The sequence below is a fragment of the Periplaneta americana genome, chromosome 10, assembly GCF_040183065.1.
Source record: "Periplaneta americana isolate PAMFEO1 chromosome 10, P.americana_PAMFEO1_priV1, whole genome shotgun sequence".
NCBI lineage: Eukaryota > Metazoa > Arthropoda > Insecta > Blattodea > Blattidae > Periplaneta > Periplaneta americana.
Window position 1 is genome coordinate 51,108,249 of NC_091126.1, and position 27,694 is coordinate 51,135,942.

Genomic DNA, 27,694 nt, shown 5'->3' on the forward strand with positions numbered 1-27,694 from the left:
ATCCAGCAAAATTTACCTTCATATGTAACACACAAGTATATAAATGCTATAAAGTTAATTATTGCCATATGGTATCAATAGGTAAGAAAGGGTTAATAAAATAGAGGAAAAAGATTTGAAAATCTGGTTACGCTAAGCAAAACATCAGCATTGTGCATTTTGAATAGTACAGAAAGTGATTTAGAATTTCAAACTAATAGTTAAGGACTTCATAATTATTAAAGTATATATTTATTGAAGAAAAGTTTAATCGATTTTCGATTGCCTAAAATATAGCAACTAAATAATATGAATAACAAATTTACCATTATAGGCCTAATATTACATAATATAAATGCATTGGAATACCGTAAATCCTTGAAGTCTTTCAATTTTGCTGGTTTCAAAGTATTTCCTTGCATATATTTTCACATTATCCTGTTCTGTCTTCAATATTCTTGAATACATTGAGATACGTTTTTTGCACTGAAATCTCTTTTTAGTTATTTCCAACATTTCTTCTTTTCTCCTGAATTCTGGCGATCCGTTTTCTTTTGTTTTGTTTACGATGATTTTAACATGTTTTAAGGTTACTTCAGTTTATGATGGCATTTAATTGTTGTAATATAATAAATGAACTCATTATCAAGGTCACTGCTTACATTAACAAGGCACGTGGTCTTCGTAGTTACGATTTTACTATAATTCCGAAAGCCGTGATAACTTAATTCGGAATTAAATTAATTGGCTTTATTTTAAATGCGTATTATTTGGTGAATTAAGTATGTTTTAACTTCTGCATTTAAGTTAAATTACAATTAGTTAATTGTGGATTAGTAACATGTTGGTGAAATTGGCCCTAGGTTCACTAGTGATTTGAAGATGCTATTTAGCACTGACGAACAACAAAAGAAGTCACAGAGCTAGATCGATATTGATTTGATCGATTTAAATATTTTCTTTAAAATACTCGTGACCGGAAAATTTTATTTAGCCCTGATGAATAACGAAAAAGACCAAGGAGTTGTTCAATGTTGTTTTGATCGATTGATACATTTCATTTAAATATGCCGTGACTTTAACATGCAATTTAGAGCCGACGAAACACTGAAGCCTCAGGTGTAGATGAATGTTATTTTTATCGATTTAAGTATTTTGTTTAGATATACTCGTGATTTGAGGATGCTATTTATCACCGATGAACAATGAAAGGAGTCTCAGAGGAATATCAATAAACCCTGTATTTCACAAAAAGAAGTCCGGTTTCCTTCTTGACAGAATTTGTGAGTATTTTGTTGTAGAAGTAGCAGATATTGTTTCTTCTAATTACTTCCGTTTCATATAAATGTTATCCGTTATTCCTCCACTGCACTATTTTCTTTCCAGCAGTGCAAAATACCTCCAGCAGTTCAAAAGTATTGGAAAAGTAATAAATAAGGCGATGTTAAAATCAGATTAACATATGAAAACTAAGTAATGATTAGAAGAAAATATGTGAACTAATGTCGTTTAGGACTGGCTAAGACGTAGACTTAATGTTACACCGACGTCACTATTGTGGGTCTGGATTCTACTTACTGAATGAAGGGAAACCCAGAGGCATATTTGCCAGTTGATCACATGTGGACTTGCACAAAGGATCTTCGAAAGCTATCGCAAGAGAGGAGAAAAGAACGAAGAAAGCAGTGTCTAATAAATTCATGGATGAACAGCTTTACATAAATCTGTTTCTTTCAAATGTTTTCATACCAACCCGCATTCTTAAATTAAAACAAAGTTAAATTCTTCTGTTGCATATGCGTGTATTATTGAGTGATCTAACAGTCATATTATGTTGTTTTAGGCATATTTGTCTCTGAAACCGTGCATGGTCAATCACTTTATTATCTACAAACTATTACAAAATGACTTACAGGAGTACAATTTTGCATCGTTAAGAACAAAACATGAACATTTTAAAAAACAACGAGTTTGTTTTTATTTCAACTGAATACGCCAAAAATTTGATTAAGTAATGCATATTTACGTTCGATGTATATTTTACTAAGATACAAAGTCGATTAAAACAGAAAAGAACATACAAAATGAAACAGATTTAGAATCAACATAATTGCTGATGTGGATTACCGTGTTAATTTTTCTCAGATATAACCTACAAAAAGCTCTGAATAGTGATGCTATCTTGACGATGTTTGTCGTTATATCTAGAGACCTTAACTTGCGTTGACGACAGGAATTTAGTTTTGGAGCCTTTCAACAAATATAGCGATTTTCATGTCAAATATTAACCATTTTTATTTCCTATTTCTGTTGATTAAATGGCATGAAATAAACTTGTTTTTAATAGTCTATTACAATACTCGTTTGCCTCTTTTTTCCTTTCCTAAAATTCCTTTCTCTCCTTGATGCATCTTGCTATGCAGTTCTGACAATAGAAAATACGCAATACCCATCCACTGAAAAATCCATAGTGACACTTGGACAAGTTCTCAGTTGGTACCCTTCTCGGGGGTCTTTCCCTGTCCCCACGTTAGATGCTAGACTGTATCATTCCTGCACATCATTACCGTTTCATAGAATTCCCCGAACGCAAGCTGGAGAAGAGCAGAGAGTTCATGAAACGAGTGGGCTTGCCTGCTCACAACCTGAATATACAGCGAATCTTAGTGCAATCAGTTGATGTGGGATGAAAATGCTCGTAGCTGGGGAAAAGTAGCTGTAATGGATGAAGGATGCTCGGTTACAAGACTTCCCTCAAATACCGAAACAGAAATAAATAAAAAGATCATGTGAAAAGAGTTATTTGGTTATTTCTAGGGGGCGGATGTCGATGAAAAGTCATCTTATTTTTCACATCAGGACGATGTCTATTAATATATAAATCCTTTCTATGTTAATATCAACGTAAAAAAAAAGTAATTTCTTATATTATATTTTTTCCATTTTTGACTTTTTGAATTAGCAGTTCATTTTTATATTTTTTCGGCATCTTTTGGTCATTTTTAATATTTTGAAAAACTTTTACATCACTTGGAATGCATTTTACTTTCCTCTTTACAGATAGGTATATTAAATCATTTTCTAACCAAATAGGTCAATAGTGATTACCTACTGAATAAGTTACTAACACTGAAGTTTATGTTTTATAGTTTGGGACGGACTCTAAAGTTCATCCCTCATTCCACTGAAGGCTTCACTTCACACAACGGAAGTAATATAAAATGCTTGACAGCAGCTTAGTTTAAGTGACGACTTTGACCGCTACTGTTCTTTTGTCGATACGAGAGTGTCTTTAGAATTTATGTTTGAAAGGGGGGAAACTTTCACCGTGTCCTGGACAGGACATTGTGTCCTCAATATGGTTCGGAAGGGATGTCTACTGTACTAGACAGTATTTTTAACACAAAGATTGCAAGAATGCACGCTGCGCCCACAATTCATTTGTCATTCACACTCCCTCATCTGGAAGAACTGGTAACAAAAATGAAGCGCGGAAGGAGACATAATGAAGGCAATGACATGGACTACCCCTGATTCAAACACATTGTAAACCATCGTTAAAATCTATAGTTTTTTCTTAAAAACTTCATTTTGTTGCATGTTATTTTCCTTTATCTTAGCTAAATTCCTGGAAGTTGCCTCCTCTCTCTCAGATTTGCAGGACAGTCATTGAAACAAGGTGACTAATTTTTAAAAAGTTGTGGTGCGAGTACGGTGAATAATATTTAAATATCATTTTCTTCTAATTTTATGTCATTTTTCCATTAGTTTGAGAGCATTTTAATGATCATTTTAAGTAGATTTTTAGGACATCAACATCCGCCCCTAGTTATCTCCTTTTAATCTTTGTTTATTACAGCTTCACTCTTTTATTTATACAGGGTATAAGAGGATCTCACCGACAAACTTCGAGAAATGATAGGTCACACAGAGAGGATCATCTTTTGTTACGGAACTTAAGCTCGATGACACGTTGTTCATGAGTTACGCGTTCTTTTAGAAGCTCATCACGTATGTTGCATAAGTACGCGCTTAAGTCCTTATCTCTGTTACACTGCTATAGTTTGGTCTGTGTGGTGCATCTTCAGTCAGTCCTGTCATCCAACAAATCCACCACAGCCATGCCATGCTTGACAGAGTTGAATGATGAATGTTGCGACGGTGTCAAAAATGTAACGAGATACTGTACAAGGCATGTAATTTTAACAGCTGTTGCAAATTGTCAGAACATGCATGAAAAATTTAATTTAATTTCTATTAAAAAATACCGGAGTTCTGACTTTTCGCATGCATAGCTCCTCAAGGACGTGTCATAGAGCATATGTTCCTTAACAAAAACTGATCCTCTCTGTGTGACCTATCATTCCTCAAAGTTTGTCGGTTAGGTTCCGTTACACCCTGTATATTTCCTTCAATTTTCATCTCATAATTAGCTAAAAACAAAGGTTATGTTAAAACTTTGACAGAAGGGCCGATCAAATTCTCATGGAGAAGGACTGAAATGAGAATTGGTAAAGTGAAATTAGAGGAAACAGGAACATTCCAAAAAAAAAAGTCTCAAGGTCACCTTTGTTTACTACAAATTTCCATAGTGAATGGAGCCCTCCCTCCGGTATAGATGGTACGCTAAGATTTCGTTAGTAATTTACATTTATTTTTTATTTATATACCGCTGAGCCTTTTTATTTATTTATATATTTATTTATTTACCATTATTTATTTATTTGTGTGCTTATTTATTTATTTACCATTATTTATTTATTTACTTGTATATTTATTTATTTTTATTTATTTATTTATTTATTTATTTATTTACCTGTGTATGTATGTATTTATTTACAGTTACTTATCTATTTTTCAACGGCATATTACTTTTACGAAATAATGCAAAGCCTACACGAGAGGTACCTGTGAATGATGTATTTCTTAAATAAACCCTCGAGGTGCACAGGAAAGACTGAATGTTTCGGCTTTCGATTTTAACAGTTGTATGTTTAATATAATTTCGAGCTCCATTATGAGCATATTTTGCTATTTTCACAAGGGTACAGTGGCGTAGTAGAAAAAAATCTAGCAACGCTTTCCAGGATATTAAAAGCTAATGTAATTGCAGTCACTCATTCATCCAATCATAGTGTCACATTTGGCAACATATGCTTCACACATAACAGCACTAATTCAAGTATGTGAACAATCCAACTGGAAAGCTTACAGAATTTTTCTATCGAAATGCTGTTTACTTTGAATGAATATCCAGACTACAAATACAGTGGAAATTAATTTGATTTTCGGCACGAAAGTTGAGATATATTTTTCCACTTTATGGGGCTGATTATGTTTTCCATGTTGTGTGCATCTGTCTCTCTCAACAACAAAATAATTCCTTTCAGTGCAACTGTAAAAAACCTCGTCATCTATTTCGACTCTAATATGAACTGGAATACGCAAATCAGATATATCTGTAGAAAAATTTTCTCTATCATGCATTCTTTGAAACGCCTGAAAAATTTCCTTCCTACTAAACTCAAACAAATTCTAGTACAGACTCTTGTAATGCCTCACTTTGACTATTGTGATGTTTTATATAGCGACCTAAGTGCTGAACTTTCTCAAAAACTTCAACGTGTACATGTCTGCGTCCGATTTATTTTCGATAACCGCCGACATGATCATATATCGGAATATTTTCTACGACTCTCCTGGCTCCGCTTGCAAGATAGACGTTTAGTACATTCTCTTTGCCTGCTATATCGAATTATGCATGATTCCACACCCAACTACCTTGCCTCTCGGTTTACTCTCCTAGCTTCACATCATAATCGAAATACACGTTCACAGCACAATCTGTTGCTATCAATACCACGTCATCAGACATCTCTGTACTCAAGTTCTTTCTCAAAAGCCATGGCCCGCTCATGGAATTCGCTTCCGCTCGAAATCAGGGGTAGTCTTAGTCCTCAGTTGTTTAAAATTAGGTTGTTTAGATATATTTTAAATGCAAAGAATTAGTTTTTAGGTATAATTTTTATTTATTATTATTATTATTATTATTATTATTATTATTATTATTATTATTTTACACAGTCATTACTTTATTTTTCCATTAACACTTATATCTAGGTAATTGTCATTGTCTCAATGTAACACGTGCTGTGCTGATCATACTAATTCTACTATTCCTTTAATTGCGAGATTATATTCATATGTATTAATTCTTTTTAATACTGTATACTAGATGTATTTTCCTGTTTGTGATTATGTATTCAATCTCTCTTTTTATTATATATATATATTGTTTATTATTGTTATTTTAAAGTTAATACTGATTGTGTATATGTATTCAATCTCTCTTTTTTACTTAATTATGTTTATTATTATTATTTTTAAGTTAATATTTGTATACCGGCATGTATTTTTTTGTATGTGATTTGATCCTGGTTGAGTGGAAGAGAAGGCCTGATGGCCTTAACTCTGCCAGGGAAAATAAAACTATTATTATTATTATTATTATTATTATTATTATTATTATTATTATTATTATGTTTCTCCAAGAGTGACGCTCAAAGCATGACTGGAGTTATACTAACAATGGGTCTAGTGTGGACTCAAAATCCAAATCACAAAAACAAAGAATATTTCGCAAGATTCAAAATAATTAAGAACAGATTATAATGAAGATAATCATCATCATCATCATCATCATCATCATCATCCCGAATTTTTGTAAGAGCACTATTGATACCAATTCATCCACCACAATAGTAAGTGTTTGTCAGTTCACAATAATAACAATAACATTAATAGTAATAATGAAAAAAAAAACAGCTCGTTTAACAGTGAAGTACAAACTCTCCACTTTGTGCACTGTGTTGAAAACGATAAACATTCTGTAATTTTCGTCACGTGATCAATTAAAGCTGTATTCACAATCGGTCTAGAATATTACTTTACAAACGAAAAGTGAACTATAACTATAATACATACGAATCTCAATCAGTCGATAGCTTTGCATCACATGGGGTGCGGTTCTATTTTCAGTAAAATTTCAAAATTTATAGTGTAAAGCGGATAAAATATTAGTTTTGTTCTGTCAATATAATTTGACACTTTTGCCCTTTAATTATATTAACAGCATTCCGCTGATGTGAGAAGTGTCTGTGATTTCATTACGTCGTTAAATAAAGTCTGAATATGACGGGCGTTTTACAAAGTATTGCATCATTAAACATTTAAATGGTTATGTATAGACTCAGAAACAAAATTTGGGCAACCTGAATTATCCGAGTTCCAGTTATAACATAGTGCGCATGCACAGTGGGCAATAGCCCATGTTATAACTGGAACTTGAATAATTCAGGTGGCCCAAATTTTGTTTCTGGTTCTGCACATAAAATTTTATGAGACATGTTTATCGCCAAAACTCAACTGACAATTCAGAGATTGATATGGAATTCACATGATACCTAAATGATCAAAATTCCATGTATTTCGTTAAGAATCAGTATTACATTATGAATTTCGATAATAATAATTAGTATTATATTATGAAACTTCAATAGGAGTTGCATAAATTTGGTCTGTATGTAAAGGCACGTAAAAATCCAAAGCATACCGAAAATTAAGTCAGAATTTCAAATATGTAATTATTCTACATTTCCGCCATCTTTGATTCAATATGGCGGCAGAAAGAAATAAGAGATTACAGAAATATGTACCATTAGTAGATTTCGAGATATTTTCAGATTTTGAACCAAGTTAGTTTAAAATACTCGCACATTTTCTCTGTTTGTCTGATTATCAAAATTTGTATTTCTTCATTTTAAAAATATGACACATTGCAACTAATTTAGACACAGCGGTTGTTAAAAAAGGTTCGCAATCTCAGTATGGCGTTTCAATGGACAATTAACTATAATATCACAATGTTGCGGTTAAAATTACATAATCTCCAGAGGAAAACATGCTCTAATTAGCGAAATAATAGAGAATATTGCGTATTCTGATGATAAACCTCAAAGTTTTGCATATTAAAAATTTTAATAACTATTTTTATACTTGCACTCGTGTATCGAGATATCATTTACCTAACGTTTCGAAATCAGCAGAGAAGGAGACCTATCCATTTTTGGGCAATACTGCCCTCAGAATGGAATCGTTCGAGAAATAAAACCTCAAACACGCGTTTGCGATATCCAATGTCTTTTATCAGAAACAATATTAGTTAAATGTGTTCCTTGTACTTATGAGCATTCCAAGAGAAGCGAAGTTTCATAGTTGTTTCTTTATTTTCTATGAAATAAACGAAGCGCTAGTGTAGCACACTACTCTAATTGTTAAGCAGTACACTTTTGCTTCCTATATCATAGGAAAATCCAATAGTGGACGGTTTTCCAAAACATTTAATGTAACAAAGACCTCCCTACTTTCGATGATTTAGCAAGAAGGTACGGATCCACGATGGTAAAACGGCTTGTAGAGAAGAAACTACACTTCCACAGAACGACTTTATGGAAAGTCTCACGATTCAAAGAGGTGCGAAACTTTTGTTACACGATTTAATGTAAAATTATCATATGTAGGAGAAAAATTTTTAATTTCACAATTAATCTTTGCATTAAAGGACTGACTTCTGGTCATAAATGTTATTTCTCGGAAAGTTCCATCCCTAACGTATAAAGACAATTGAATTTTAAAATAACGTATCAGTGACCTTTTAAAAAGATGTCTAGAAAATGGAGTAACGCGCAGGACGTAAACTCCCCAAACGCACGCAACAGGCGCTGGTTACGTAACGGCGTTGCTATTTCAAGAAGAAGTGTCTCTAGATGTTCTACTTCGCCTCGCATTACACACACCTATGACAGCCAAAGCAGGATGGGTTGTGTGTGTAGTTCTAAGGATTGTTCTGCATTTCGTTTCATAGGAAATGAATATAGACTTCTCGCAATTCGTCGCAGAGAAAAGCAATTTTATTCGACGTTCAGAAGTGTAAATGAAGTGTCAATATTTACTGGTTTGCGGGAAATTGTAGTTTAAAATATATAACTATTAGTTTGAAGGCTCATGAAATTATTAGGAGTAGCCAGACATAAGAAGCCTAACAGAGTATGTGACTTCAGATCGTACCTATTTGACTTGACGTTGGAACCTGTGTGTAGTTCGAAAAGTTGGGATTAAGTTCCAAGACACGGTAGAATACACAAATGTTTACATCGCAAAAATTATGTTATGTTCAAAATAAGATGCAATTTATCTTAGAATAATTATAACGATAAAATGTGTAAATTAGGCACATTAATCCTTGATGTTTGGTGCATATATGTTACTTCTGCTATTATTTAAGTTTCATTTTAACACAGTATAATTTTAAATACATTTAGTCGATTATTCGACAACGATGTATCAACTATTAAGTTATTTAACGTCGATGGAATTGATAACGATATAATATTTTGTCAGATGAAGCCGTGGATTGGCCATGAATTACCTGACATTCTCCTCACAGTTGGATAAAACCTCCGAAAAAAACGCAACCAGGTAATCAGTCCAAGTGGGAAACCACGCCCGAGCGCAGCTCCGAACCAGCAGGTAAACGCGCTACCGCTTGAGTTACGCCGGTGGCTATTTTAATTACAGAAGCAATTCAACACGTGCTGAGAAATAATTTTCCAAACAATATATTTACTTCCGTAGAAATTTGCGTGTTAATGCGGCGCATAATTTCCGGACGATGGTACAAGAATTTCATCACTAATAATGATTTTTATATATTAATACGCACATGGTTAAAGTTTTACGAACTGAAATTCGCGGGACAGAGAACATTTTAAAATGTTCACTTTCGTTCTTTCCGACTCAATATGCAACTTTGAGGTATGAAATATGTTACTAATATCTGTATCCACGACCTATGCTAACAATGATAACTTGTTATATTAACTAATCTGTTACCATTAAAAATTATTCAAGGAAGCAACTCGAGGAGGAGGAGAAGTGTACATTTACTTGCAATGGCCCTAACTCTGAACTGTGCTAACTCAATGTGGTCTATGATTTCCGCCATCTTTGTTCTCTTTAGAGGCAGACCAACATGCCACAATGTATCTAAATTGAGACCAATTTCAATTTATCCATGGAGTAGGGTAAAGTACCAAAGAAATAATAATACACCCAGCACCTCCAGGAGTGAAAAGTTTTCGAAACCACTAAATTCAAAACCGTATATATAATTTACATTTTCTAAAATTTTGGAAACTTAAGCAATCCAATCCGTATTACAGATATTTGCATTGCATCTCATATACTTCAAATGTTACAGCAGTCCAAGGAAGGGCTTGCCTAACATTTGATAACGTCCAAGTTAAAATGGCATTATATCCTCGATGTCGGTCATTTCATGTAGTTCCGCCAATAGAAATCAAAGATGTGAAATGCGTTAAATTTGGGTTAATCCATTGGTGAGCATGTACTCAACACTTCACGATATCTCCTGGTATCACTGACATCCATTTGGAAAGTGTTAGAGCGTTAGTACGCCGATAACGAGGTGCGTTAGCACTGATATCGGATGGTGGTTTCACTCGTTGCACAGCCCAAACCTACTTACTCTTCAACACAATACAAAAGCACACTCACTCTCGCTTTCTTCGCCCGCAGAACCGGTAAGTCCGACCGTTGTCGATACAGCCCAAACACTGACAGTTGTTGCCAATGTAGCAGAATGTATGCCGAGCGCTTCAGAGCATCCCTCTCCGCCGCGGCGCATCTCCCACCAACGTCGCGACACACACTGTCATGTAGGATCCTCCCCTAATACAACTACGCCAAGCGACATGCAATAACATCTCGAAACATGAATTGACAGACGAATTGTTCGATGAATCACCGCAAGAGATGCACGCAAGTTGCAGACGCCCTGAAAGTGATTCTTCGCACTCTTTTGTCTATACGTGGGAGGACGAGTAATTGGTTCTGTATGCATTTAGACATTTTCTCGCACACATTGCGCCAGTGCCTAGGATAACAATTTGCAAAGTGGCGTCGCGTTATACTCAAATTTCATAAATATGCTTGTTTGTAACCGATAAAGGACGTCTATGTTAAGAAACAGGCAACTCCAATTACTGGTCTGGTCAAAAATTAATACAAGCTTATGTGATTAAACACTTCGCAAATTACACATAAATTGCGAAAATCCCTTAAATTGAAGGGCAAAGCAATTTCTTACAAGTACATGCAGGAAAAAATTGCTTTGGGTAACAATTTTAATATTATGGGCGTATTGAATTATTCTACGCTATGAATTTAGAGAAAATACGGTTAAATATACAATGCGTATTTGTAATGGCGACCACGGGAATCGAACTCAGGAGAATTTAAAATACGATGTCAGCACAACGTGCGCCGCGCCAATTTCTTAATGTCTCCTCTTCAGAAAAGTAGTGCTAATTCGTTTCTTCTGACAAAAATTGGTCTATATTATAATTTAGTGACAAAGTAATGGACATGTTTTTACACATTAAATGTAACTCTGATTTTCTGGATAACTATTATTATTATTATTACTATTATTATTATTATTATTATTATTATTATTATTAACGTGTAATTATGTAAAAAGTGTCACAAATTTAAAAAGTCCTTCAAAATACTGTATTCTCTATCGCGAAACTAACAAAAAATATTTGTTTTCCTATAGTGTTATCACTTAGGCTGTCTGTATAAAACGTTTGAAACTGCCACTTTATAAATAAAATAACAGATGACACTCGGCATAGTTTCTTCAGATTACTGTAGGTATTTTCTGTAATCTCTGGTGTTTTGTCCTGATACCATTTTTGGAAGGAAAGCTCTGGAGCGCAGAGTATTACCACAGTCTAGTAAGCTTATATACAGTCACGAAGCTCAATACGTAGTAAATATGCATCCATAGATAGTTATTAACCACTAGGATCGCTAATATCGCCTCATTACAGACAATGCGAAATAATACCGACACAGCCTATTGTTCCTAGCACCCTCACAACTCAAGCTTCGTGACTGTATATACTAGACTGTGGTATTACAGTATTTTTCTTTCATTATCGTAATATTCATCTAATTCCAACTTCAAACCTGCAAGGCCGTAATTAATGATGAATTAATTTACTCATTTTCTTACAGTGAAAATCAAAATTTAAATATAAACTCATTATTTTTGGATTATTGTCTAAGATCACGGGCAAAACAAGTGCTGAAGGACAAAAATTATTTATAGACAGGCATGAGACCGATTAAGAATATAAACTTAAGAAAAAGAATGGATATAATGAAGAAATATAGAAATAAGGAACATGCAAAGAAACAAGAGAAGAGAAGAAACTTCAAGGATAGCAAATTAGGCAGCAAGAAAAAGACAAGGTCATAGGGTCATGATGCCGAAAAGTAAGCCGATAATTTAAAAAAACTAATCTTTCTCCAACTGCTGTAGAATGAAAGAGCAATGCCAAGAAATCCTCCAAAATAATTGGCAATTATCAAGAAGCTTGCAGCACATTTTGGAGTAGTACTGAACAAAAGTTATGAAAAAAATGGGAGGAGGATGAAGGACATAATCTGAAGGAAGTTACAAATTTCTATACGCATAATAATGAAGAATATAGCGGCACAATAAGCCCACAATGCCATTCAATGGAGTATGGTAGATAAAATATTTGAAAATGTGATACTGAAGAAAACTATTTATTTATTATACTCGAATTTTACACATAACCCTATTTTACCTGAGATAGGTACGTTAGTGCTATAAATGCATTATTATAATATTTATATGGCATTGATTGATGAAATCTTACATAAATGAAATAGCTAGAATTGAATGAGAAAAAATTGGATAAGAAAAAATGTTTAGTTTTTTAATAGTACTATCAACAAATAAGAGTCCACACCTGTGGAGTAACGGTCAGCGCGTCTGGCTGCGAAACCAGGTGGCCCGGGTTCGAATCCCGGTCGGGGCAAGTTACCTGGTTGAGGTTTTTTCCTGGGTTTTCCCTCAACCCAATACGGGCAAATGCTGGGTAATTTTCGGTGCTGGACCCCGGACTCATTTCACCGGCATTATCACCTTCATATCATTCAGACGCTAAATAACCTATATGTTGATACAGCTTCGTAAAATAACCCAATAAAATAAAAAAATCAACAAATAAGATAAAACATATATATTCAAAAGTTTTAAATATACTAGAATAATGGAAGATTTATATAGCCTATGATAGCTGCACATTGCAAAATGAAACGTGAAGTACATTTTAGACAAGTGAACAAAGACTAATTGTATCAACATACTAAAATGAGTTGAGTCTTGCACAAAACTAGTCGCAAGTGCAAGATAAAACATCTTATATTAAATAGTCAAGTTTAGAAATTATATTAAAAATTGTGTATCTATGTGTAAATTATAAAGTATGTAATGTAAGGTTTCAATGATTATATGTATGTATATTTCTTTTTATCTGTGAACTATAATAAATATCAAATATACAGGATGTTTCCGGACTAGTGTTACAAACTTTCAGGGAAGATGGGAAGGGCACCTAACCTAAACAAACGAAACAAAGAGCTGTATTGATCATATCACAATGCCACATAATTTCCAAGTTGTTAAATTAAAAGAAAAAACATATATAAATATACAGGTTCATCATTTTGTTTTTACTAATATTTCTGGTATTAACCTGGCTATACCTTTGGATTAACGGTTGAGAATCGGAAACACTGTTTGTTACCCCATTTCACGACCGGAGTTTGATGACACTACTGTAAAACACAAATAAATCACTTTACAAGGTACAGGCGGGAAGAAAAGTAGTGCATCCATTTACGTAAACTGGGAACTATTACGAATTTGAGTTTCATAATTTTCGTTAGAGTTTTATTTAATCAAAATACTGTACAGTATTAACAAAAAGTGCTTTTACTCATTAACTGAACTATCCAAGCGGATGTATTCATTATGCAGTGTATAGCACACTGTCCACAGCATATTAGCATAAAATATGGAGAGTGCAATTAAATTGAAAAATAATCAAAATCTGGATATTTTTAACAAATAGTTAAAAATAATAGACGTTCATTAGAATAGAGGTTTCAGTTATTTTGTGCATATTATCGAAAACTATTTTAAGTATAGTTTCTGAAATGTAATGTATGTTTTCTTGGATGTAATTATTTAATTCTTCTATTGTTGTAGGATATTTAGCAAACACAACTGTTTTACAGTAACCCAAAAAGAAATAATGCAAAACACTCATATCAGTCGACATGGTGGGTCATAATCGTGCGCCTGTTGAAGTAATTCTATACCTACTCTATAACAGAATACCTTACGTATTGTAAATTCAATCTTCACTTCTGCCCGATCCGCACAGATAAATTTACCCAGACATGCTGTCTACTGTCTATCCAAGTGGTTATGTCACAGAGTCTTAGAAAGAGGGGAGGAATCAAGTGGAAGTGTCTTAATTAACGAGGAAATTTATTTAAATTATTTTAAACACTTTATAATATTACGTAGATGTCCAATTCCTAAAGCAAATATTTTCAGAAAAGAGCTAAGACAGCCCAGCCACTTGCCTTTATAGAGGGGCCAGCAGAAACGGGTGGGGGAAACCGGGAAGGGACGTAACCATTCGGACACAGTACCTGTGCGAAAATATGATTCAATAATGAATGCACTTTATTCATTGGAAAATACGACCATATTTCTGGAACGTACTATACTCACTCAGTACTGTATACTGTGAACGTAAGACGACTTTGACTGCATACGTCTTGGTTCTGTGTGGAGGACGGGTGCAAGTTTACTAGCAGAAGGGGTGGGAGAGAAGTACATTCAAAATCTCAGGTACAATAAAAATTGAAGTAAAAATAAAATGATGTCCCTGTACAAAATGAATATACTGTAAATAGCTGCTGTATAAACATGCATACAATTTAGGAACTAAATACTAATCTCTTTTATGTCTAGTTGAATTTTTTTTCATTTCATTTTATTTAGTCTTCAATATATCGTTCACATCTTTTAATTCTTGTATTTCTTTTTCTAGCCAGTGATTAGATATATAGCAATTAGAAATATTTTAAAATCTCATTATACTACATAGGTTGACCTCGAAGTCCCGTAACCACTATGCAAATAATAATAATAAACACATGTTTGTTTCTGTTTCAGCTCTTACAGACTAAACAATTGCTGCTACTCCTGTTTACACTACTGAATAACGTGTTATTGCTAGTTGTTAAGTGCATGAAAGGTGTCAATCAAAATAGGCTACTATTGAAGAGTTTCGTACTTATTTACTGCAGTGTTTTTAACGGGATTCTCCTCCGAAAAAAAACTGACGGGAACATAAACTCTTCTCCACACGTAGTGTACAGGCTTGGCTTGACTCTGACGTGGGCTGGAGCCGAGAAGGTTCCGCACGCACGCACATGCACACACACACACATATACACACACCAATCCGCACAAGTCTCAACAGTCATTAAAGCAAAAAAAAATGAAAAGCGTTCTTGAAACGAATTATGAGTTTAATGTGATGTGCCATATACGAAATATGTTATATTCTCAAATCTGTTGTTCACTTGGTGATAAAGAAATACTGTAGCCTATTTCAGATTTGCTCCAGTTACGTCTTGTGACGTAGAACGAACATTTTCAGGGTACAAATATTATTTTTGTGAACATAGAAATGTATATTTTTGATAAACTTAAAATGCAAATTATTATTAATTGTAACAATGCTAAATACATATTATTACGTATTTTGTTCGTTATTCTTATATGTGTAAATTATTTTAGAAATTACGAACAATGTAAATGCCAATTAATTTTTTTTACACAATGTTAATTGTTCATTTTGTTTCTGATTCTAAGGTCATGGATCATTGGCACAAAGATAAGTTTGGTCACGAGCCGACTGTAAATGTTTATTTTGCTGGTTTGTTGACGTTTTGAGCTGCGGCACTACAGTTCATTCGGTAGATATAGAGTCCAAGATCACACAACTTAACAGTTTTGGTACGGACTTCTTACCTCTGGCGATGATTTTCCAAGTCTGACAAGTGGCCTGGGTGACATTCATGAATCCGATGCTGACTGGTGGGCCATCTTGCCTCAGCCCCTGATAGAGGCAGAGGAAGTCTCATAAGCCCCAAACCCTTCCTGATTACGGGCATCCTCCCTCAGTCTCTGATAGAGCCAGGTCCCATCCGCGTAAGAATAAGTTGATGAACCCCAGGAGCCCGGAGTCCCAAACCCTTCCTATATCGGCATCAGAAACCCGTACTGCCACCAGGACTTGACCCCAGCGTATTTTTACTACTGTGGATGACAGATGAAATGAGGGGAAAAGTGAAAAGTGTTGGTGGAATGATAGAGGTAAACGAGAGTACCCCGAGAAAAACCCTCTGCAATGTCTACTTTATCCACCACAAATTCCATTACGGCCTGGTCGGGATCGAACCCGGGACGCTCTAGCATTATATCCACAGACGCGGGGTAGTGTACAGAATAAGGGAAAAAGTAGAAGATCTTCCACTAGAGGAGAACAATGCAGAGTTGTCGAGGAGTCAACACGTAAACGAGCTGCAGAATTTCGTGCAGACTTACTCCGGTTGAGCATGCAGATGCATATGAAACAGTTCTTGAAGATGCGCCCATACCTGCCCACTCCCGTTGAAAAATTACCTGAATGTGACCTTGACTTGAAGATGGAGACATTCGGAACTGCTTCAGGTGCTCGACACAATACCAAAGCGTGATAAAGTTTTCTTTTCTGACCAATCTACCATATACCGGAACTCGATCACGGATTGTGGCGTTTTGACCCTAGGAAATGCCATATTTTTACTAAGAGTTGGAATACAACCCTCCACATATGATGATATAGGCAATAGGATGTATCGAAATCGGTGGTTAAATTTTTTTAAGAAATTAAAAAAAGTGGGGGTCTAAAAAGTTGTCTTATGGGTTAATTATTGTCTCTACCCAATTTGGTACTCATACAAATATTTCTAGCCGAGGCGCATTAGCTTTAAAGTTTAGGAATTTTATCTAAATCTATATTTAAATAACTTAAACTCAAAACACCCATACAATGCATAATAGGCAACACTCAAAACACACATACATTGCACTACAAGCAAAGGCCTGAGAGAAACTGACGCACAGAAAACAGGGAAATTGTGACAGAAAGCAGAAGTGTTAACCATCCCTTATCTTCACCCGCTCCCTCCCTCTACGCAGTACGCACCCTGATTTGAAGTATATTGCGTTGCCAATTTGGAAGTGTCTATTCAGTGATCTATACAAACATTTATAACAGCTGAACGTTCTTAATATTCAGTACTACAGAATGTATTTTTTTTTTCAATTTTTCGGTGAGTTCAATAAAACTTGGAAGGCTTTGCGGCTCGGTGAAAATTTAATCTAGAGCTCTAATTTTTTTTGTGCATAATTGCTACATAAAACGACAACTTTTCCGCACTACATGTTTTTTTAATTTCATAATTTAATTTTTTTCGATACACCCTAATGGGCAAGCGTGGGCAGCAGACCGTTGTATGCACCTTTCTGTTTTTGATGGTGTTTTAACCGACATCGGTACTAGGTCATGTTGGGGAAAAAATTCGTTCCTCTTTTTGATGACCGTAGTATAAAACAGACATGTTGTTTCCAGCATGGTAGGGCACCTGTCTCTTATGCCATCACAGTAGGCTAATATCTTAATGAGGTGTTTCCTGGGTGCTGGATTGACCATGGGTTACCTGAGCTCCCAGTACCACTTGCCTGGCCACCACGAAACTCTGGTAATTGTCTACGGCAGCCGTGGAGAGAACGTGACTCGCGAGACATTGTGGCTCGCATTGATTCGCTTGCTTCTAACCTCCGCCAACCCCCACCCTCTCACTCACTGGAGTCAAACTCCGTTCCATTTGCATCTGTCTCTGACCTGCGAGTGGCATATGTCTCTCTCGAAACCATGTACGAAAGTTCCAAGTAGGATGGGAGGACGCATTTTTTTGCTGCCAATATGATGAGAATATTAAATGTATGATTTGTTCACAAGTATTACGAGGAAAACGGTTATAGTCTATAACATAAAACAGCATTATACAACATGTTACTGATGAAACATTAAAAGGTTGAGTGTTATTGTTGTTGTAATCATCATCATCATCATCATCATCTTTGTACGTCGACCCTTTTTCAGCAGATGTACGAATATTGCGGTTAGCTCTTCAATTTGAACTCACTGATTTACTATGTGATGTCAAATGAAAGCTAGATGTAAGGACTTGACAAATGTTGAACTTTCAAATCTTAGCCAAAAAATAAATATCCGAAGCTTCGTTCTTTCGCTTGCTCTGTTGAAGCCATGTTCGCTACAACTTACGTTTGTGAAAAATTATTTTCAACAATTAAAATAGTAAAAACCAAATTTAGATCACGACTGACAGACAAATACCTTCGTGATCAACTACGACTGGCAGTAAGAGACATAATTCCTGATTTTGAAACTTTGTCTCAGAGACATTCTGAAGACAGTTAATTTTAGGTTGTGATATTGTTCATTTCTTTCTTCGTTACACGTATTAAACATTAGTTTCTGGCCTTGTACTGTATAAAATTATATTTAAGTGCTTGGCGTAAGGAAAATGAAAATCCGTTAATAAGTCAGTTGCTTCACTTCCCTTTCGGGTGTCCGCCTCCCTCCATAGGTGATATGCACGTTGCAGGTTACATAGTGGCTCGGCGCACGATTACATTTTCGCCACCGCTGGTCTACGGGCATAGGTCGACAAATGGTTATCATTATAGCAGGGTGAATTTGACGTCATCAGTAGCAAAGGCTGGATCAGTCGTTGCCTCTACTCCTTCTCTTGTACGTGCACATAGTCATTCGTAAACAAACCGGCTGGCATCATTCGTCTAGTAGATTTCAGTTGAGAAACGAATCTGTTTTTCAGACAACACAGGACAAAAGAAACATAGGGAAATCTACTAAATGAATAAGATGTATGTATGTATGTATGTATGTATGTATGTATGTATGTATGTATGTATGTATGTATGTACGTGATTTGAGTATAATGGTGTGTCAGTGCGCATTACTACGGTCTGATGACGTCAGATCCAAAGGACTCAGTGACATTAGCGTTGGCTTCCCGTATACCACGTGTATGTTTTTGAACACGTGCGTTGTGTTTTTTGTTTCTTTACTTCGTGTTTAGTGTGCATTACTCCTTAAAATAACTCCTCTTTCACTTCCTTTGTCTCTATCCTTATCCCTACTTTCATTTTTATGATCTATCTAACGACTCACATTATTACGGTCACACACAATTTTGTGAAGTGCAAAGGAGTTTTATAGCTGTGCCATAAACGAATCTTATTCCTCTGTAGATTTTAGAAGCAATTATTCGTCACCAACAATCAAGAGCATGTGGGTGAAGGGCAACGAGCCAGAAGTAAGACTATAGAGTAGCGAGCACGTCTTATCAGCTCTCGATGATACTAGCTTGAACTACCGGCCGCCAAGTTTTAACTGGTTAGCTCCCTTACATTCTCATGGGAGCAGATAAAAAAGTTAATTTTTTGTTCCACCATGTTATTAAAATGAAAACGAGTGCTTATACAAATGTTCGCCACTCGAGCGTAATTACGACGGCCGTGAAAAAAGTAACTTTCACTGGAATCCTTTACAGAAAGAAAACACAATTTCATGCAAAGATTTGTTGGAACACATACAGCAATTGTTGAGCTACTTTTCAACATATTTCTCACCGGAAATGAGACAATTGTTATACCGTGAGATCAACTTTTGTATCCCTGTGTCATAGAAATTTGCCGCCTGGGATCGGAACCAGTGTGTAACAAACATCTGCACCTCTCTGTTGATCCCACGGTATGGCAAATATCTCAATTTCGGTGGGGAATATGTTGAAAAATAGCTCAGCAATTGCTGTATCAGTTCCAATAAATCTTTCCGTGAAATTGTGTTTTCTTTCCGTAAATATACTTGGACTTCTCCAGATGGATTGACACACAACCAAAGAGATCACATCTTGATAGATAAACGGAGACATAGGCTACTAGTATTGTAGAAATTCGAACTTTCAGGAGAGCAGACTGTAATTCTGACTATTATTAGGTAATTGGATAATTAAGAGAAAGACTATCAGTAGCCAAGCGAGTAGAGCAACAAGTTAATAATAGTAAATTCAATATTCTGGAATTAAAGGACGATGGAAACTAAGCAACATTGTCAGGTCGAAATTTCGAATAGGTTTGCCACTTTAGAAAGTTCCGACGAAGTTGAGAAAGAATTAGATGTTAATAGCGTGTGGGAAAATATCAGAAATAGTATCAAAATTGCAGCTGAGCAGAGCATAGGTTATTATGAAACTAAGGAAAAGAAACCGTGGTTTGACGAAAATTGTTGCATAGTAGTAGAAAGAAGGAAACAGGCAAAATTGAAATTATTACAGGAGCCAGTTGAGAATAGAGATAATTATTTCAATGAAAGATGGGAAGCATTCGTACACTTAGGAATAAAAAGAGAGGTTACTTGAAGGAAAAACTGAATGAGGTAGAAACAAATAGTAAGAATAAAAACATTCGAAATTTATATAAGGGTATAAAGGAATTTAAGAACGGATAAACGTGATCAAGGATGAGAATGGTGACTTGCTTGCAGACTCTCATTCAATCCTGAACCGATGGAAAAACTGTTTTGGACAACTACTAAATGTACATAGGCCAAATAGAAATGATCAGGACGAAATTAAAATACAAACTGCTGAGCCATTTATACCCGAACCCACACTTTGAGAAGTCGAAATTATGATAGAAAATCTAAAAAAGTACAAGTCTCCAGGTATCGATTAAATTCCAGCAGAATTAATACAAGATGGTGGAAGCGCATTATATAGCGGAATTTATAAACTTGTGCTTGCCAATTGGGAAAAGGAAATTGTACCAGAACAATGGAAGGAGTCCATAATTTCACCTATTTTTAAGAAGGGGGACAAAACTAACTGTGGTAATTTTCGAGGAATATCACTTTTGTTGACGTCGTACGAAATTTTGTCCAATATTCTTTTGAGAAGATTAACTCCGTACGTAGATGAAATTATTGGGGATCATCATTGAGGTTTTAGGCGTAACAGATCGACTACTGATCAGATTTTTGTATTCGACAGATATTGGGGATAAAAAAAATGGGAGTATAAAGGTACAGCACATCAGTTATTCATAGATTTAAAAAGGGCATATGACTCCTTTAAGAGAGAAGTTTTATATAATATCCTTATTGAATTTGGTATTCCCAAGAAACTAGTTCGATTAATTAAAATGTGTCTCAGTGAAACTTACAGCAGAGTCCGTATAGGCCAGCTTCTGTCTGATGCTTTTCCAATTAACTGCGGGCTAAAGCAATGAGATGCACTATCACCTTTATTTTTTAACTTTGCTCTAGAATATGCCATTAGGGAAGCTCAGGATAACAGACGGGATTTGGAATTGAACGGGTTACATTCAGCTTCTTCTAGTGCTGCTTATGATTAGGTTTTTCTCCGGAGCGGTTGTTTGTGCGCTTTCAATCGGAGACCTCCGGTTACCTCCGACTGATGCCGCGCAGGTTGTATATGTGCTGTGGCGCAGACATACACTTTCCGCTGAGAATTCCTTTAATCGGATCAGGTAGTGACGTCCGCGTATCTTTTAGAATAAGTGTGTAATTTTTTGTTGTTTATTTTCTCTTTTTTATTTACCTCTCTCTCTCTCTCTCTCTCTCTCTCTCTCTTTTTCTTCGACTCTTCTTTTTTTCTTCTTTTGCCTGAAGTGCTATGTTAGCTGACAGATATTTTTTTATAGTTTTGAAATTCATAGTATATGTGGAAAGGCGTATTAATTTTATGTCATTGATCAAATTAATAACATTAAAATTAACTGGAAACTAACGCAGAAGTAAAGCTTTTCAGTAGCTAATGTAAACATTCATAATTTTCCTGGAAACACTCGTTTATTTACAAACAGTTTTTGTCAATTATTATTCTAATCGGTTTAGTTTAACGTAAATTATATTAAGGGAGTTTCAGAATGGAACAAAAGAAACGTGTGGTATCAATGGGTTAAAGTTTACTGTCCAAAATAATTTATTAAGATTCTTCACCAGACAGCATTGTGATCATTGTGTTAAAGGGTGTCAGTATTTGAACTGTCTCTTCTAAAACGCGTCACTCTTCCTCTGTAATAAAAAATATAAGCGGATATCAACTTAAGGATAATTGTAATTATATTATTACCACACGTTTCTTTAGTTTCAGAATGAAACTCAATATTTTAATCTGATAACTCAAGTTGCCTTTTAAATATTCCATAATTATGTATGATTTTTATTGCCTCGAAAGTTACGTTTTATAGAAATTTCAAGACTTTTTTTTCTAGGCAGTGGACCTTTGGAACAATAGCACTAAAGTAGTTTAAAAAAATCGTATCAAATGTTTTGCGTAATTTTAAAACTACGAAAACGATGATATCACTAATTAACAGTCAATGTGTATCTGATTGGTCATAATTTATTTTTGACAGAAAGTACGAGTACTACAACCGCGGCTCTTAATGTTAGCCAAAACACTTACATAACTACATTTTAAAATTTAGACCCACTCAGAGAATATATCTAACCTGGTCCACGCCATAGAGATTTCCAAGTACGGACCTGTTAGCGTCCTAGGAGCGTATGGCTTTTCTGTCAACACAATTACCAACTCATATTTCATTTCAAGTAAGCGGCTCATCACTGAAGTTTGGAGTTTCATCTCGTAACAATATGCTGGATCAATCTTAGAGGGTCCTTTTTTGCTGAAATTCTTCTGCTTTTCAGTTTTACATTCGTAATGTTACTCTGTCTGCACATAAAACCACGAAATTATTTATTAGAACTTTTATATATAAATCAAAGTAAACACGTTTTTAAAAGAGTTCAAATGTGTTTTGAATAGTTAAATTTACTTACTTAGTTTATTCAAGTTCGCGATTGTACGATCGCTTCAAATGGTCTAACAAATTCGAAGTACCACCACTCTTAGAGTAAATTCACCGACAAAGTTAACAGCGTGCGACTTCATTATTATCTCCAACTAAATTAAAGAATTTTCATGCGACGGATATACGATTTGGTGCCATTTTATTCCACTCACAACTACCCTCAGTCCGTACGCGCCGGTCGTCCTCCAACTTCTCTTCGCTCCGAACCACCGCATCCCTCCGTATGTCCCCTGTTCCACCTACGATAGTACCGGAGATCACCGGTGGAGAGCTTTATTTATAATCTCCGATTCCTCCGCGGTAGTAGTCACTCCGATGAGCAGCACTTGCTTCTTCTCTATGCGGATGAGTGAATATGTTATGAGAAAATCGACAAACGATTAGGTAAAACACGGAAATTTTACTTGAAGCAAGTAAAGCGATAGCTTTGGAAGTAAATTACGAAAAGACAAAGTATATGATTATGTCTCGTGACCAGAATTTTGTACGAAATGGAAACATAAATATTGGAAAAATTCAGATTTTTAGAGCAACAGTAACAAATATAAATGACACTCGGAAGGAAATTAAACGCGGAATAAAATATGGGAAATACTTGTATATTATTCGGTTGAGAAGCTTTTGTCATCTTGTCTGCTGTCAAAAAATCTCAAAGTTAGAATTTGTAAAACAGTTATATTACTGGTTTTTCTTTATGGTTGTAAAACTTGGACTTTCACTTTGAGAGGGGAACAGAGATTAAGGGTGTTTGAGAATAAGGTTCTTAGGAAAATATTTGGGGCTAAGAGGGATGAAGTTACAGGAGAATGGAGAAAGTTACACAACGCAGAACTGTACGCATTGTATTCTTCACCTAACATAATTAGGAACATTAAGTCCAGACGTTTGAGATGGGCAGGGCATGTAGCACGTATGGGCGAATCCAGAAATGCATATAGAGTGTTAGTTGGGAGACCGGAGGGAAAAAGACCTTTGGGGAGGCCGAGACGTAGATGGGAGGATAATATTAAAACGGATTTGAGGAAAGTGGAATATAATTGTAGAGACTGGATTAATTTTGCTCAGGATAGGGACCGATGGTGGGCTTATGTGAGGGCTGTAATGAACCTTCGGATTCCTTAAAAGCCATTGGTAAGTAAGTAAGTAGGCCTAAGTATGTAAGTAGACGGCAACAGAGAAACATATTCTTCACGGTCCTCGTCATTACGCTGAAATGGCCAAAATTTGTGTAATTTGATATTACTATAAATATAATAACAGTTGTTATTGATACAAAAATATTGAACGTGTATATTAATTTTATAGTTTCCCATAGGGAAATAATTTGTTAACGAAGCAATGGGCTTAAAAAATAAAGAGAAGTAAATAGTATCCCACAACACATTGTATTTTATATTCCGCACACTTCGAAAATAAATGCATGTATTTTTCAACGATATGAGATGTTTGCTGACCGATACAATACCAAAAATCTTTAATAGTTTCCACCTCATTTACAAAGGAAAGAGACTGTTATTCATGGGTTTATTGACGATTATTAAAATAAACGTGTTAGTAAAAATGGGATATAAATAAGATCCACAAAATACAATATGTTATATATTATCCTGGACTGTCACTTTACGTCTTATCCTATAGGACTTGTTCCACATCTTAAAGCTTCAATGTCAATACAAGATGTATGGAATAAAATTTTGCTCCATTAGTTTTCTGACCACCGGTAAAAATGGGATATATAAGTTATTGTGATATAAAATAAGATTCTCAAGATGCAACATGTTATATACAGTCCCTTTCCGTCTCATCCTATAGGGATCAGGCCGACTTGTAGATTTGTTCCATATCTAAAAGCTTCGATGTAAATGTAAGATTTATGGAATAATATTATTGCATGGGTTTTCTGACCACTGGTAAGAATGGAATATATGAGTTACTGTGATGTAAAGTAAGATTCACAAGATACAAGTTATATACAATCCTTTCCCAACTCATCCTTTAAGAACCATGCCCACTTGTTTGCTCGTTCCACATCTTAAAGCTTGGATGTTAATGTAAGATGTACGCAATAAAATGTTGCTGCATGCTGCTGCATATATGAATTATTGCGATATAAAATAATATTCGCCATAACATTACCTCAAATTCGCCGTACAGTTACGAATCCTTGGAAAAGAAAAGCAACTAGGTACACAGCCCAAGTGGGATTCGAACCTACGCCCAAGCGCTGCCTTATAACACGAGTCCCGCACGTCTAATTATACTGTACGCATATTAATTTACAGGCGCAATAACATCATCTTAGATGTTGGGCCTTCCATTGAACCAAAAATAGACGCTCTCATATGCGGGTTTCTCTGCCCTTGCAGTCAGCACGTTGTAGAGACACCGCAAATGGGTCACAACAATACAAGTGACGAACACCCAGTCCCGTGGAACGGAGATAAAACTAAACCCAAAACGGGAAGAGAACCACATACCGCTTGATTGGAAAGCGCACACACTATCCATTGAGCCATAGTGGCGGAGTATGTACTATATACTAAACTTGATGAATTTATTGATTTTTTGTATTATTGAAAGATGAACAATTTGTCGTTCGATAGCATGCTTGGTGGTTTATCAATTTATAATAGAATTTTATACTTACTTACTTACTTACAAATGGCTTTTAAGGAACCCGAAAGTTCATTGCCGCCCTCACATAAGCCCGCCAGCGGTCCCTATCCTGTGCAAGATTAATCCAGTCTCTATCATCATACCCCACCTCCCTCAAATCCGTTTTAATATTATCCTCCCATCTACGTCTCCGCCTCCCCAAAGGTCTTTTTCCCTCCGGTCTCCCAACTAACACTCTATATGCATTTCTGGATTCGCCCATACGTGCTACATGCCCTGCCCATCTCAAACGTCTGGATTTAATGTTCCTAATTATGTCAGGTGAAGAATACAATGCGTGCAGTTCTGTTGTGTAACTTTCTCCATTCTCCTGTAACTTCATCCCGCTTAGCCCCAAATAATTTCCTAAGCACCTTATTCTCAAACACCCTTAACCTATGTTCCTCTCTCAGAGTGAGAGTCCAAGTTTCACAACCATACAGAAGAACCGGTAATATAACTGTTTTATAAATTCTAACTTTCAGATTTTTGGACAGCAGACTGGATGATAAGAGCTTCTCAACAGAATAATAACACGCATTTCCCATATTTATTCTGCGTTTAATTTCCTCCCGACTGTCATTTATATTTGTTACTGTTGCTCCAATATATATGAATTTTTCCACCTCTTCGAAGGATAAATCTCCAATTTTTATATTTCCATTTCGTACAATATTCTGGTCACGAGACATAATCATATACTTTGTCGTTTCGGGATTTACTTCCAAACCGATGGCTTTACTTGCTTCAAGTAAAATTTCCGTGTTTTCCCTAATCGTTTGTGTATTTTCTCCTAACATATTCACGTCATCCGCATAGACAAGAAGCTGATGTAACCCGTTCAATTCCAAACCCTGCCTGTTATCCTGAACTTTCCTAATGGCATATTCTAGAGCGAAGTTAATAAGTAAAGGTGATAGTGCATCTCCCTGCTTTAGCCCGCAGTTAATTGGAAAAGCATCAGATAGAAACTGACCTATACGGACTCTGCTGTATGTTTCACTGAGACACATTTTAGTTAACCGAACTAGTTTCTTGGGAATACCAAATTCAAGAAGAATATCATATAATACTTCCCTCTTAACCCAGTCATATGCCTTTTTGAAATATATGGATAACTGATGTACTGTACCCTTATACTTCCATTTTTTCTCCATTATCTGTCGAATACAAAAAAATCTGATCAATAGTCGATCTATTACGCCGAAAACCGCACTGATGATCCCCAATAATTTCATCTACGTACGGAGTTAATCTTCTCAAAAGAATATTGGACAAAATTTTGTACGACGTCAACAAAAGTAATATTCCTCGAAAGTTACCACAGTTGGTTTTGTCACCCTTTTTAAAAATAGGTACAATTATAGACTCCTTCCATTGTTCTGGTACAATTTCCTTTTCCCAAATAGCAAGTACAAGTTTATAAATTTCGCTAAATAATGCACTTCCACCCTCTTGTATTAATTCTGATGGAATTTGATCGATACCTGGAGACTTGTACTTTTTCAGATTTTCTATCGCAATTTCGACTTCTGAAAGCGTGGGTTCGGGTATAAATGGCTCAGCAGTTTGTATTAGAATTTCGTCCCGATCATTTCTAATTGGCCTATGTACATGTAGTAGTTGCGCAAAATAGTTTTTCCATCTGTTTAGGATTGATGGAGAGTCTGCAAGCAAGTCACCATTCTCATCCTTGATCACGTTTATCCGTTCTTAAATTCCTTTATACCCTTATATAAATTTCGAATGTTTTTATTCTTACTATTTGTTTCTACCTCATTCAGTTTTTCCTTCAAGTAACCTCTCTTTTTATTCCTAAGTGTACGAATGCTTCCCGTCTTTCATTGAAATAATTATCTCTATTCTCAACTGGCTCCTGTAATAATTTCAATTTTGCCTGTTTCCTTCTTTCTATTACTATGCAACAATTTTCGTCAAACCACGGTTTCTTTTTCTTAGTTTCAT

At 35.4% G+C, this 27,694-nt stretch overlaps 1 protein-coding gene across 44 annotated transcripts in view; it reads right to left on the reverse strand.

The window, feature by feature from the left end:
- The window catches only part of bt (projectin protein bent), a 408,836-nt gene extending 398,064 nt beyond the window's left edge, over window positions 1-10,772 (reverse strand). For 43 of the 44 annotated variants that reach the window (XM_069837452.1, XM_069837423.1, XM_069837454.1 and 40 more), the window contains exon 1: window positions 10,615-10,772. The gene's annotated coding sequence lies outside the window, so the exon portion shown is untranslated. Of the gene's footprint in view, window positions 1-10,585 lie in introns of all 44 variants that reach the window. The other variant, XM_069837407.1, reaches the window with a different exon arrangement.
- Window positions 10,773-27,694: the final 16,922 nt, after the last annotated feature.